General features: G+C 51.5%; 1 protein-coding gene across 26 annotated transcripts in view; it reads right to left on the bottom strand.

Moving 5' to 3' along the window:
• MYT1L (myelin transcription factor 1 like) overlaps nt 1-15363 on the bottom strand; it is a 405663-nt gene that overhangs the window by 147337 nt on the left and 242963 nt on the right. For all 26 annotated transcript variants that reach the window (XM_067008255.1, XM_067008270.1, XM_067008258.1 and 23 more), the window contains one exon: nt 2264-2420. The gene's annotated coding sequence lies outside the window, so the exon portion shown is untranslated. The remainder of the gene's footprint in view (nt 1-2263; nt 2421-15363) is intronic.

Raw genomic sequence — 15363 nt, 5'->3', positions numbered from 1 at the left:
ATGGTTTTCTGAAAAGATATTGTCAGTACTGTTAGAAAATGTAAAAATCCATGCCCTCGTTAGTAAAGTATGATTATGCCCATATTATCTAAGTGCTTATCTCCAATGGATCCCACCACTCTGTTATTTTTACTGAGTGAAGTTACCTGTCACATGGTTGCTTACATTTTTCCTTCTCCAACCAAAAATGAGGGTCAGTATTTTCCAGCTTCAGCCTCCTAAGTTTCCCCGCTGGGAAGTTCTTATTCTCACCCTTTGCCTATGTTTCTTCTTTAAAAAATTTTCTCATCAATTCATAATAGCTCTTTGTATGTTTAAGGTGTTAACCCCTTTGCCCACCTTATTTGTTGCAAGTATTTCCTTTGTTTTCCTTGCTAGCGGTGTTTTTCCCAAATAGAAGCACACAATGCAGGCCATCCCACGGTCATCTGGACAGAGTCCCAGCGCTCTATGGCCGGCGTGCCCTCCCCACTCGCCCCGTCTCCTGGAGGTCCTCAGCCTGCCCGCCAGCGGACCCCGGCCCCCTGGGCCTTCTGCGGGATCAGCCCCTCATGACCTCGATGGGCACAGGCTGCTCCCGCCTGGCATGTCGGGCCCACTTCTGGGGTCTGTTCTATATCCTGGGCTGTGTGTTTGTGACCCGGCCAAGAAGGATGCTCCCTTGTCTAATTAACACCTGCCTCAGCCAGACAGGCCCCTCGGGTGGGAGCGAAAAAGGAGAGAGAGAGACAGCACATCCCTTTCTGACAGTGACAAAACCACAAATGTGATGAGAAAACTGCTTTGAACAGTCAATAATGTTCTATATTCACAAGCAGATCTGTAAGTCTGCTTCTGAGACTATATACCTGGTCTGTATGCAGCATTTTCCAACTTTCTTCTCAATTTAAATTTTGATGAAGTGGCACAAAAAATGAAATGCAAAGATTCAAATATGTTATGACATTATAACAATTAATAAAAATGTTCATTTATATAAAGATTTGAAACTATCCGAGTGATTTTCTAGTTTATAAAATTTTTTTAAATCCAGTTTTTGTAAAATTATTTTACTCTTTTTTTTTGGGGGGGGGAACACTACTAAATGAATAAAGAACAGAAAAATCAGAGAAGCTGAGAGAAAGTGTAATCTGTGAACTAAGTTTGTGTTCAGGGGAGACGAAATACACAATTCACTGAAAATTTCCAGAAATTAAAATATCTTGGAAATTACTGAATAGGCAACACATATGAATTTTAGAGAGAAAGGGCTGGGATTGGCGTTTAGTTTCTCCCACTTACTGCACATTTTCACCCTTCACGACTCAGTTTGTACAAACTGTGCATTGAGAGGAGTGTCTTCCTGCGAGCTCAGTGCAGGGTCGGACGGGTGTGCAAACTCAGGACCGCCCTGGGGCTCTTTAAACTGTGGAGCGCCGTGCCCACGTAAGGAGGGACGCTGTGTCCTGACTAGTCCTGTGACTTCATGTGTCCATCTCGGCGGGAGGAAAACGCCAGACGAGACTCACCCCTCACCTCAAGGAGCTTTCAGAGATTGACGTAAATGTACCCGCAAAAGAAAAGTCACCCCAATGGCAGGAAGAGCGGCTAAAGAAACAGCACATAATAGAAAGTGAGAGAAAGTTCTAGAAGGATGTAGGAGGGAAGGCGCATTGAGTCGGGACCCCAGGGTGTGAGGGGGCGCTGCATGCGGGCCGCTGTCCCGACACTGACCCCAGTGGGAAGTGGTCAGGCGGCCGCGGGTCAGTTTCATCCCTGGGATGGCGGGATGCGGGGCGGGTGACCCCTCTGACCCCTGATGTGACCTGGGCCGGGTCTCAGGAGACCCCGGTGGTGGATTTCTGAGACAAGTCCCAGGAGAAGGGCGGGACCACAGGCGGGAGGCCCACAGAGCCTTCAGTGGACAGGCCACAAAGGGGGCCCCTCCAGGCCTGGCCTCACAGGCCCAGGGGTGGGACAGGAGCTCGGGGAGGGCTGAAGGGAGCCTCCCTCTCTTTTCTAAACCCCTGGGATAGGGTTGGTCAGCCCATGGGGGCGGGGGTGGTAGATACGTAAAGAGGAGAAGAGGAGGATGTGGAGACAGTTCGGGGCGGGACGAGGGCACCTGGGGGGACGGGGCCGCGGAGGTCGGGGAGCAGGCAGCCGTCGTGATCACGAAAGGACGCAGTTTGCCGACAACGGTCTAGACCAGACATCTGCGCTGCCAGCGGCCCACGCACGCGCAGTGACGGCCTCCTCACGTGGGGCGGGGGCGGGGGGTTACCTTGCAGGAAGTCTTCTCTCCTAGGAACGGAGGCAGCGTGACTCCGTGGGCAGGACACAGGCCCAGAGTCAAGTTCTCTCTAAGTTCTAATCCGGGTCCTCCCCAGCCTGTGACTGCGGCCAAGTCACTTAATTTCTCTGTGCCTCGATTTCTCCATCTGCAAAACAGGGACCACAAGGTAAACCACCTAATGATTTCATGACGACACCAGGAAGCAGCGTGAATAGATACCTTGCCCTCGGCAGTGACCATGGACCCTCTGCTTCCCCCAGGGACCACGTCTTCTGTCCTACCCACATACAACGGTGCCCTTGAGAATTACTCTCCTGGACTTGGGGCTGCTGCTTTGTCTCCGAGCAAGGGTCTTCCCTGGGAATTCCACCTGGGAGGACTTGTTCCCTGCCGGCCAAGTCAGCTGTGCAGACCGTGGACCATTCTGCCCCACCTGAGGAGGTTCTAGAACTCTTGGCCCAGGGGCACCAGCACCCCTCCAGGCTGGTCTCCATAACGTCTGTGGCGCTAGATGACTTTACAGCACCTTATCCGGCATGTTATTTACCCATCAACCAAACTGTGGTGACTTTCTGAATGAAGAAACTGACAGAGAGGTTGAGATACCTGCTCAAAGCTACCCAGCTAGTCAGCGGGAGAGTCATAAGGGAGGCTGCGCCCTCTTGCTCCCAAATCGAGGACTCTTCCCAATGCAGCCGGCTGTTCACACCCGCCCCCCCCAGGAGAACCGGAGGGGCTGAGACCCAGGGCCAGGAATCTGCGTCCCAGGGCCCTGCACGAGCTTCCGAGTGCCGACTGCGGGTGCTCTGTCCCCGCAGGTGCTGTGGATATTCATTCACACGGGTTCCTTCGTTCCAGAGGGTCCGGTGCCTTTCGCTCACGTGGTTTGCTGGCACGAAAACCTCTGGGCACGGACATTTCGGATAACCAGCTTATCACAGACAACCAGCAAGATGCTAAGGTATGACATCAGCTTTCTCTGTAATTCCTCATTTGAACTACAGGCAGCTAGAGGGTTGAGTCAAGTAAGAAAGAGCAGGAGTCACTCGGGTCGTTGTTGGAACTCAGCCATCCTTCCTGCTACCTGGGAACCAGCTGCCCTGCTACTCCCGTCCACACTTAGGGCTGAGCTGTAAATCCTTTCCTTGAACACTTAATCTTCCCAAGGCCTGATTTGATCCACACACACAAGGACTAAGAGTTTGCTCATGTGTGTCTGGCTAGGAACACAAGGACATAAACCACAGAAGATTTAAACTCATAAATTCCCAGAAAGAGAAAGGAATTAGACCAGATTTGTCTTTCTGCTTTTCAAGTTTGCCATTTAGAACAAAGAATGTCTCCCCACCTCCTCCCCGGGATATAATAACTTCCCCTAAATTTCCCCACTTCCTCTGTCTCAGGGCTCAGCCCTCGGGCCCTCGTGACTCTGGAGCAGCCAAACCACCTGCCTTGTCTTAGGTGCTGCAGCCAGGGGCTGGTTAATACAGCTTTGTTGATAGCAAGACAAAGAAAAGAAAAAAGCAGAAGAAAGGAAGGGAGAGACAGAGAGAAAAAAGAAGGCAGCGCTCCTGTGGGCCCACGCAGGAGGAACTTTTGATCTCATTGAGCGGATTGTTACACAAGCTACCCAACCAGCCAGTGAAATGTTTAATGGTTAAAAGATTTGGAGTCAGATGGACTTGGGTCACAAAAGCACTACTACTTACTACCTCATAACCTGAGCTCGTTGATTATAAGCATTAATTTCCTAGAATTTTTCAATATCTAAAGTAGATAATACACAAGAAGGATCTAGCTAACCGTAAATGCTCAGTAAGTGGTGGTATGTTAGTATATTATAATCACTGTATATCTATTTATTAATATGCCTCCGTAATATCTCTGAGTTTCAGTTTCTCACTTATAACCATGGTGATGTAGACAGCTCCCTAAATAGGGACGCCTTTAATGAACTCAACCACTATTTACTGAGGGCTCGCCTGCCTGCACTCAGCTAGACTTGGGTGACTCGCTATGAAACAAGGTAGGTAAGACATGACTCCATAAGTTCAAAGGAAGAGTAAAAGAAAGAAGAGCTCAGAGTTCGGACCAACACAGTTGCAACCTTAAATATGCAAAAAAAAAATTGGGGGGTGTGTAAAGAAGGAGAGAAAGGATGAAAGAGCAGAAAGAACAAAACCAAAAAGCAGTACGTTTGGGCGAAATAGAAATTCCATACCCATCACTACATTTATCAGAGAAACCCCAATAATTGAGACAATACAACATAATCTACTAAAACACAAATTAAAGCAGGTGAATACGCTGACAACACGCTGAGTTTTGATGCTGTGACATATGTCGATGCTGGCCTTTTAAATAAATTATTTAATAAAACTATAGCTATAAAAAGCACTTTTTAAACAGCAAATATTCAACTCAGCGTGAATAATATTATCCAGAAATATACACACAAATAGCTCATAATATTTAAAAATTAAACAAATTATATATGAACGAGTGCCAAGCATACTGTTAATTATGGTTCATCTCCGGATCTCAGCATAAATTAAATTAGATTTGAGATTCCTGTTGACTACAGTTGTCACATAAACCTGCAGCGCACTCGTCCGGGGGTTTTGTGTTTTGGTGACAGCAAAGTGGTGTTAGACCGCGTCCCTTATAGCACCCGCGGGAGAGCAGGGGTGATGATGCCACAGAGCGAAGTGTCCCCTGAAAGCTGCACGTCGACGTTATTTGACCGGAGGACGGCTTGCGGTGACTCGGCGCAGAGAGTACTTACTGCACAAAGACAGGGGTTCCCTCCCTGGGCAGCGCAGGGATGAGGCAAGTCCCACCCACAGCCCAGCAGCCGAGGGGTCAGGCACCCTGCCAGTGGCTCCAGGGTTCAGGACCGAACTGGACCCCTCTTCTTTGGGACCCGGTCCATTTCTTTTGCAATGGCAGAAATTCCCTCTGGGAGATTTATTTTAGGAAATCAAGGTCTCAGACCTATTATTATTATTTTTATTTGCTTTCGAAAAGCGTGCATTACAAGTGTCTGTCTTGAGAGCCTGAAGGCAAGAGAGACTGCCGGGTGTTGAAGGAGCCCCGCAGGCCTCACACGGCTTTGTCTGTCCTTCCACCCTCTAGACGCAGGGCACAGGGGCTGCTTATTTTCCAGGCCCCCAAACAGTCTCCTCCCTGGGCTTCTCCTCTACTTTGTTGACACTCAGCCCAGGCATTTTTCCCAGAATGAGAACCTGCGAGGAAGCTTCCCTCTGAGATCTTGCATGTCAGGAAATGTCTTTATTTCACTCTCAGGCAAGACTTCCTACATGTAAATTGCTTCCCCAAGCCTAGAAGGCCAGGCTTCCAGCGTGGCCTCTGCCGCTGAGGCCAGTCTGATGCCGCTTCTCATCAGAAGCAGTTCTCCCTCACCCTCACCCTCACCCTGGGCTTGTGTGTCTCTGTGGGAATCTGTTCTCCACGCTTACTGCTCAGCTCTCAGTGCACACACGACCTGAAGCCTGCTGGCCGCCGAGAAGTTGCTTCTCCCTTCTTTGCTAACTTCTCTCTTTTAATTTTCTTTACTGTGTGTTTTTTAAAACAATGTCTACCAAATGGATTAGTGTTGTCTAAATGTATCCTACTGATAAGTTGATCCTATTGAGCTTGGCTTTTTATTTTATTTTTTTTTATTCTTTCTGTTTGTTCTCTATCTTTTGGAAGGTTTTTTCAAATTTATCTTTGAGTTCTTCACTTGTATTTTAAAATTTCAAGAATCCTATTTGATATGTCCAAATTGGTTTTTATCACAGTTATACATTTGCATTTATTTTGGTGATTATTTGTCTTTACAAGAGGTTTGAGACCAGGCCTCTGGTGGACCATTTCTCTCCCTTTGACTCAGTCCCCGTCATCCCCTGGGAGAAGCTGAGGGGCACCCCAACCCCCAGGCTGGCTCAGGTGCCCTCCTCGTGCTCCTACGGCATCTTGTGTTGCTTTTTATCACAAAATTTATTTATTCACCCATCCCGTTCATGTCTTCTCTTTTTTTTTACCTTTTCTTATTTCAGACAGAAAGCACATTATCACATGGTGCTGTAACAGTTTGCTTTCTCTTCTATTTGAAGTGGTGCGAAAACCCTCCTTTCATATTTTGGGTATTTACAGCATAAAACAGAGAATGTGCCATGGTCAGGCCCATTCCGGCAGGAGTCCTGACTGGATTCTCCTATTCCTCCCACCGCTGTGGCTCTGCTTCTCTGTATGGAAGGTGCCAGCAGGGAAGACGTACAGGCAGCAGGAAATCAAGAAACACCATTTCCCTGTCCAGCTCTTCAGATCTAGGTGAAGACATTCAGAACGGAACGGGGGGCTCAAGGTGACCCAAGAAGTTATGAGTCAGGAAAGCTGGAGGCTGGCTTTCTCTTGGGAGGTTCTGCTCAGCTGCGTGGAAGCCGTGTTGGGTGGGGTGGAGGTGTTAAATGTTGTCTGCTAGACCAGGACCTGATGCTGCTTAGGGCGGCATTTCAGGGTGAAAGGCATGACGGTGTCACAGGCATGTCTGCCTCTCTGTGTACAGATTCATTACCCTGGGTCAAGTCCTGGTACCTCTTGGAGTCTTCAGGAAGGTCAGGCTGGACTTGGTCCAATGATATAATGAAGCTCCTGCAGTAAAACTTCCCCATCCCTGGAAATACCCAGTAATGGCTCAGATGTCCCTTCTAGGAATGAGATACCATAGAAAGAACAAGGATCCAATCCCAGCTCTGATATCTATGAGCTTGGTAACCTTTAAGACTCAGGAGATATACCCACAGCTAACATCACACAAAACAAAGCAGAACTCACACTTTCCAATTTCAAAATGTACTACAAAAAATAGTAATCAACATAGTGTGGTACTAGCATAAGGATAGACATATAGACAAATTGAATAGAATTGTGAGTCTAGAAATAAACTCATGCATCTTTGTCAACAAGGGTGCCAAGACAATTTAAAGGGCAAAGGATAGCCTTTCCAACAAATGGTGCTGAGACAACTGGACATCCCCACACAAAAGGGTGAATTTTAACCCCTGTCTCACCCCATGTAACAGAATGAACTCAAATTGGATCAAAGACCCAAATGTAAGAGATAAAACTATAAAGAACTTAGAAGAAAACCTAAGAGTAAATCTTCATGACCTTGGATCTGGCAAATGATTCTCAGATATAACACCAAAAATGCAAGCAACTACAGCAACAACAAAATAGATAAATTGGACTTCATCAAAATTTTAAAAAAATCTTTTGTGTTAAAAATACACCATGAAGAAAGTGAAAAAGACAACCCACAGAATGGGAAGACATATTTGCAAATCACATATCTGATGAGGGACTTGTATCCAGAATATATAAAGAACTCTTATAACTCTGTAATAAAAAAAGACAATTCAATTAAAAGTGGGCAAAGAATATGAATAAACATTTCTCCAAAGAAGATATACAAATAGCAATAAGCACATGACAAGACACTCCTTGACATAATTAATCATCAGAGAATTGCAAATCAATACCACAGTGAGATACCGCTTGATACCCATGAAGATGGATAGAATCAGAAAGTCAGGTAATAATAAGTGTTGGGGAAAACGCGGAGAAATCAGAACCCTCACACACAAGTGGTGGAAATGCAAATGGTGCAGCCATGTCGGAAAACAAGCAGGCAGCTCCTCAGATGATTAGGCAAAAAGTTACTGCATGACCCAATAATCCCGCTCTTAGGTAAGAAATGAACCAGTACACACAAAAACTTGTACAAGTATGTACGCAGCAGCATTATTCATGATATTCAAAATATGGAATCAGTTTAAATTTCCATCAGCTGACGAATGGATAAATAAAATGTGGTCTCTTCATATATGGAGTATTGATCAGTCCTAAGCAGGAACAACACCCGCTACAACATCCATAAGCCCCAAGCGCGTTATGCTGAGTGTAAGAATCAGGTCGATAAAGATCACGTATTACATGACTCCATTCGTATGCTATGTCCCGAATCGGGAAGTTTATGGAGACAGAACGTAGATTAGTAGTTCCCCAGGGCAAGAGGGTAGCGTGGGACGTGGGGCGGGAAAGCTGAAGTCTATGGGGTCACTTTTCAAAGTGACGGAAATGTTCTAAAATTGACCGTGGTGACAATTGCACTTACCTGTGAATACACGAAAACCCCCTGAATCGTGCACTTTATGGGGGTGAAATGTGTGGTAGGTGAATCATATCTTAATAAAGCTGTTAAAAATATTCATAAGACGCCCCGGGCAACACTCAGGAGCTATCAGTGAACCAGCCAGGCCTTCTAAGCCACGGGGTGGGGGGGGGGAGCAGACCCCATTCCCGCCTCCAAGCCTGGCGCCGGGCGCTCTTGGGCCCAGGGGCACTTTCTCCCTGGGTTGAAGGTGTGAGGCTTCCCCTGTGTGATTCTGGGGTATCCCCGTTACCAACCCTCTCCTCCCGGGTCGCTGCTTCTCAGAGAGCACCTGATAGTGGACCTGACTGGTGCCGGCCAGCAAAGTGGATTCCGACTGCGCCAGCCCCGCAGGTAGTAAGCAAACCGGACTGCCCGGGGCCCGGGGAAGGGCTGTGGCGGAGCCGGCCAGGACCTGGGTCTCAGGGCCGCCGGGCCGCACGCATGCCGAGCGGGGAGGCGCTCGGGGGACGCTGCCTTCGAGGCCTGGCGCGGGGGCCGCCCGCGGGGGCCCAGCGTCAGCTCCTGGGCCTGCCCTGCAGCGCCTGGGAAGCGGGCTGCCCTCCCGCTCCAGCTCGATTGTTCTCGCAAAGCAGAGAGGGCGCGCACGAGAAAGGTGAGACCTTAGTTCCCGGCGAGGCTCCGGGCGGGTGTGGCCGAATCGCGTCGGCTCGAAAGGCGCCCGTGGGCTTTGCAGTGTCCTCTCGGCCCCTCCCCGGCGTGCGCTGGCGTAGCCCCCCCCCCCCCCCCGCCCCGGTAGACCGTCTGGTTGCCCAGTATTAGCTGAAGGCATCACCACGGCAGCATCTGACTAAGACACTGACGGGCGCTGCATCTCTTCTCTGTGCTCCACATTTTCCTGGTAGATAACTAACTGTTGTAGGAGGCCCGGCTCCCCACCAGACGGCCGCCCCGGTCTTGGACAGCAAGTACAGTGCGTCCTAACCGGTGCTGTTGCTTTCTCCACCGGGGGGCGCGGTGTGCAGGCATCCTGTCTTCCTCCCGAGCAGCTGGGAGGGTTGGGCTGCTTTCTGTCTGGCCGCAAAGTGGGGATCTGACACTTTAATAATCAGCGCATGTCCTCCTGAGCGACCTTTCGTGGGAGGCCTGCAAGCTCGTTCCTCACCCGCAGTCCCTTAATTAGTCCCCACGGCTCTTCACAGCTGAAGGGGTTCCAGGAAGGTGAGTCGTCCCGGAGGGTGTGCAGCTCTGCGGGGCGCAGGGGAGCCGGGCTGGGGTGGGGGAGGGGGGAGGCTGTCGCTAGGCCTGTGGCGGCCCCGTCCCTCCTGCACTGGGGGAGCAGGGCCTCTAGCTGTGGGCCTGTCACAGAAGGGACGTCGGCGCCCGGTCTTGCCATTTGCGACGTGGGTGCTGACAGCCTGGAGCTCAACCAGGTGAAGGACGGAGACAGATGGGGTGCGTGTAGGTGGAAGGGAAGCCAGCGGGCGGGCGGACAGGACACGCTTGGTGCGGAGAGGGGGCCGGGGCCGGAGGGGTCCGGGAGGGAGGAAGGAGATTCGCCCGGGACCTCGTGCGGGCGGAGACGGAGGAGCGCGGGGCAGGGTCCGCGCTGCGGGGGAGCCGGGCGGGGCGGGTGCAAGGGCCCCCGGCACCGAAGGAGGGGATTGGGGCCAATTCCTCTCACGCACGCTGGCCTGCTGGCCCTGGAGCAGCGCAGACCGCAACCCAACGCTACGCTGTGGGCGATGTTGCTGCTCCTAACGCAAGATGCACGTTATGGAGTTGGGCTGGGCCTTGCATACTTAGGAATCAAGAAGGGACGTGGCCTCCCGGGCACGCGGATCACAAATGTGCCCACGTGGATTTATCAAGGGCGCCAGGGTCCTCAAACACTGTGATTCTACAGGGGTGTACGTGAAGGCCTTAACGAGAGACTTAATTCGGGGTTCAGTCATAGTGATGCAAAACTATAAGGTGTGCAGCACTTGGGAGGTTCACGAGAGCTTCCACAGTCATCTGTTTGGCCCCTGCAAGAAACCCAGGCACTGGAGGTGGCTGTTGTCCTGTCACCTTGAGGGATCCAGGGCTGGGAGAAGCGGGGCCACTGCCCGGGAGCAGCTGGGTGACCTGGGAAGGTCCCACCGTCTCTGCACCTGCACCTTCGCAAGGGCAAAGCAGGAGCCCGTCGGGCCAGCTGTTACGGTATCTGGTGCTCAGAGCATCGTATGGCTACTGCGCTTCCTGCACGCTCAGGAGGCTTCAACATTATTCTAGAGAAAGGAAAACCACACGGAGCAGGAAAGAACAGGGAGGGGGCGGCGGGGAAGAAACTTCCAGCTAACAGGTGTGGCATCGACTGTGCGCCGGGCCCCGGGCCCCTCCTTCCTGACATTTCGGCGCCCCTTCCTCTCAACAGTCCTGTGAAGTAGCCTCCTTAGTCTGTCCTGCAGATGACGCCTCACCCAGACGAGGGTTGAGCAGCCCCACTGGGGCCCCAGCATCCATGTGGGCACTGCAGTCAGACGATGCCAGAATGAAAGGGGGAATTACAAGAGTGGACGAGAGGCCGGTAACGTGGAGAGACATGCACCGCATCCTTTGATGAAAGGCCAACGTAGAAAGCAGCATTTACACTGATTGCGGTTCAGATGAAGCCTGGTAAGGATTAAGGGACTTGCTCCTTCAGCCATTAGGTGCGGAGACCGCGTCCGAGTCAGGTGTCTGTCGGGTGCTGGGGTCACAGCAGGGACATCGCTCAGGGGACCCGGAGCCAAGGCAGGAGAGACAGTCCGATCCTGGGTGTGCGGGATGCCAGGGGGAGGGGCTGGAGAGGGCAGGGGCGGCCCCTGGGGGATGCCGGCCAGGAAGGGTCTCCAGGAGCTTGGACAGACAAGCAGGGAACTTCTTCCTCCTGCCTCTTAAGCCCTGACACGAGCCTGCTGGGAATTTCGGACAAGGACGAGCAGGACACCCACCCCGGGGCCCTGTAGCCGCAGGGGCCGTCCACATCCTACAGGGCGCCCAACGGGGCGGTTCCTTGGGGGCACAGGATAGAAATAAGGGGAGTCCAGAGCCTCCCCCAGTGCGGCTCCTTCACAGCTGCTGACGGGCAAGGCAGCTTCCAGGGGAGGTGGGGGACATGCGTGAAGGCAGAGCTTGAAAGGCAATAAAAGAAAGTAATACTTAGAATCAGGAGAGAGAAGCTGGCCTGCTGGACGGGAAGGGCAAAATAATAATGGTGAATATGCACACACACATGCACACACACACACACCTATATTTATTCACGTGATGCGAGACCGTGAAGCCACGTCGGACCAACCATTCTACGCAGCCAAAGCGTCTCCCTCCCCGATCTGTCAATCTCAGCTCTGTCGTTCTGACGCTTATCAGCCAGGTGACATCCAATTAAAGCGGACCCTGATTGTCTTGGTATGGATTTCACTACACAGATGGCAATTAAAAAACATCTACCTGCTTAAATTACAATTTAAAGGAGGTGGTGATAATTGAGCCCACAGGCCCCCGGCAGCTGTGCCGCCTGCCATTTCAAGCAGCCGGAGCCGTGAGGGGGGGCCCTTGGGGCTTCGAGAGCTGAGCCGGTGTCTCAGGAGGGAGAGCAGCGGGTGATTGTTTAGTTGCGAGGCCTCCAGGACTCAGCCCTGAGCCGCCTTGGGGCATCAGCCAGATGAGGCCCCGCTCCCCGAGTGCACCTGACACAGGCGGTCCTCTTTCTCCTACACACGCTCCACCTTCCCCGCGCTGTACGCGTCCCGCAGGAGAGTGCAAAATGGAAAGCAGCCTGATCCCCAGCAGCACGGAGGGTGACGGGTTTCCCCATTCACCGGCTTCCCAGGGTGAGGGGGACACTGTGGATTTCTGTCCGACAGCCTTGGTTCTGCCTTGGTCCAGCTGCCAGCCGGTTCTTCGGTCTGTGGACCCAGCTTCTCGGAGTCCCAGGTTCCTTTCGTGATGTGGGCTAATTCCTGCCCGTTAGGTGGTGGGAAACTTAAGTGAGGTAATGGCTGAGATGCCCAGCACAGAACCAGTGCCCAATCGCTGCCAGCCTTTCTCCCCACGGAAAAGAACTGCAGCACTGTTTGAAGTGCTTACGATGCAATTTTGAAATAAGTATTAGGTTGCAAAAGTACAGGTATAATATGCTCCTAACCAAAAACACCACGGAAGTGAACAAATACCGGCAAGAGATAAGTACAGATGTTGATAATACCTGTGATGGGGCGGCGGGATTTGGGAACATGTCCTTTTTAGCCGCCAGACTTTCCCACCTGTCTCAGGCCCTTCCGGGGAGACAAACATGTTGATTGTATCTGCTGTAACATGTGCTCATCCAGACACAGACACACAAACACACAACCTACCTAGACATGGTCAGCCCTATGAAATATGCAAATGCATAGAACTACTCATCTTGAAACATAAATTCGATCACATCTTACACATTCTTCTACAACGTTGGTTTTTTTTTTTCAGTTACAGTTGGAAACATTTCCATGTGTGTGTAATAAGCTATACTTCAGATTTCATGATGGGTGGTAATTATTCCATAATATGGCTACACACAATTCATGAAACTATAAAATGTCTTGATATAAGTTCGGATTGCTTCCTGTTCTTCCCTAAAAGATGCTGATGCTCTAACAAGCCTTCTTGTCTGCTCTCCTCCTCAGGCACATGGACTGAGATTTCTCAACATTTAAAAATTTAACAGATGCCAGCAAGCTGCCCGTCGCCGTGGCCGGATCCATTCGCAAGCAGTAAACGTACGGATGCGACGTTTCCAGCACGTTTGCGGTAGCTTGGGTTCCAAACGTCGCTGGTTTCGCAGGTGGCTTGAGTTCGAGCCGACTGCCATTTCTTTCTCCTCTTCTGTGATTTACTTGATTGTTTCCTTTACCTTTTTGATTATGTTTTCATATGTAGCCCGAATAGTTATGTTTTTTGTGTTGCACACGCAGCAAATACTTCTCCCCAGGTTATCGCTGGCCTTTGGCTCGGTTTGTGCCTCTTTTAGACGTTGACAGGGCTACACTCAGTCTTTCCTCGTGTAACTTCGGCTTTTCATGCCGCATTAAGACGGCTCTTCCGACTCTGAGTGAAAGACTTAGCCCAGGATATTTTCCTAAATCCTCCGCAACCGCAAACAGCTCAAGTCTGTTTGAGGATGCACCTGGTTCCAGGGAGCACTGCGGCCTGGGGCAGCCGCCCCGGGACCGTGACCCCCCTGCTTGGGAGCCCGAGAGCTGTCTGCCCGGTGCGGCAGCAACACTGCGGGTTCTGAGCAGAGGTGGGAAACGGGTGGAGGGGTGACGCACGGCAGGGAAGTGGCCGGGGTCTCGGGCAGCAGGAGGGCTCTTTGCAGGTCGGGAACCCTGCTTCTCTAGGGGGGTGTGTGCGGTCACACCCGAGGGAAGAGGTAGCTGGTTGAGGATGGAGGGGGAGGGGGCACAGGCCCAGGGAGAGAAAGACGTTGGGGTTAAAGGGACAAAACAGGCAGGGCAGGTCTTCACGGCTCCTGATGCCACGGAACGGGTCTCGTTTCTGTGCTGAGCGTGTGGCAGGAGGTCGGAATTCAAAGAGGGGGCACGTGGTCCAGTTAAGTTCTGAACAGGCCCCTGGTGCCTGGTCCTCAGTGCCCCATCTGGGAATCCGAGTGCGGCCCAGAGCAGCCCGGGTCCCTCCTCTTGGGAAACAGGCCGTTCCCCGCAGGTCTGACATCTGCAGATACTTAGACCATGGAGGGACCGGCCATATGGCTTGTACTTGTGTCTTTGATGGTGTCCATATCCTGAGACCCCGCCGTGACCAAGCTCCGTCTTCGTGCAGTAGAGCGCCAGCCACCCAACTGTGCTTCCAGAAACTTCTGAGCGTCAGCAGATGCGGGCCGGGCTCCCCACCTCAGGGCTTAGGCTTGCAGGGCAGACAGCCCCGCAGGTGTCCCAGCTTCACTCACGCACTTTGCACGGTGCTTGGTCGTAAACGGAGCAACCTCTGAATATTGGCCTAACAGGGCTTCTTTGCCACGAAACCCCACAGCACAGCTCTACTGAGAACACACAGGGCCCCTCCAAGTCGGGGGAGGCCTTTGCAGGGTACGAGCTGGGATTCTTCTATCTCCAAACAGGTGAGAGCCCCTGTCCCACCCCGCGAGCTCTGACTCCCACCTCCTGGTGGTCTGAAACTACAGTGTAAGCTCTAGGTTAGTTAATATCCTCTTTATCTGAGGCAAAAGCAGTTTTTCTTTGTCACACTCAGAGTTCCATAGCATGAATTTAAAATAAGTTTTTACAAGGAGAAATGCAAATTCAACCAGGGGAAAGGTGACAGAACTTGTAGTAGGAGATGCATCCATCTTTCCTTTCCCTCGTGAGAATCTCTGGGGAATCAGAGCTTCCGTGGGGTCAGAACCAGACGCAATGTGTTGTTGAATAAGCTCAAGCCTCATCCTTACTTATGCGTCCAAAACTGCCATTTTTCAGCCCGCAAGCTGACACGGCCACATCGGTCAAATGGGACAGAGGATGGGTCGTCCACCCACGCGTGACCAAATCATGCCGGGGACGTCTGTTTCGTCTTAAAGTATGACTACCGCTGAGAGCTGCAGCACGTCTGAGGGGCTAGAGCAGCCAGCGTGGTCCACGGCCAGGGCTCGCTGCCGCGACCGAGGACTGCAAGAGAAAACAGCCTCCGTGGCCGTCGTGGGACCAGCTTCGTGTGCTGTGAAAGCAGTGCCACCATCGTTCCTGGGAAAGTTGTTTCACTCAACCTAAGTGTTAGGGTTGCGTTGTATCTCGAAAAGTCATAGGTTGAAGTCCTAAGCCCCGGACCTCAGAATGTGACCTTATTTGTAACCCGAGCCGCTGCAGATTAAATAAAGGAGGATGAGGTC

This window comes from Kogia breviceps, chromosome 11, assembly GCF_026419965.1.
Source record: "Kogia breviceps isolate mKogBre1 chromosome 11, mKogBre1 haplotype 1, whole genome shotgun sequence".
Taxonomy (NCBI): Eukaryota; Metazoa; Chordata; class Mammalia; order Artiodactyla; family Physeteridae; genus Kogia; species Kogia breviceps.
This window is presented reverse-complemented; position numbering and strand designations above follow the sequence as displayed.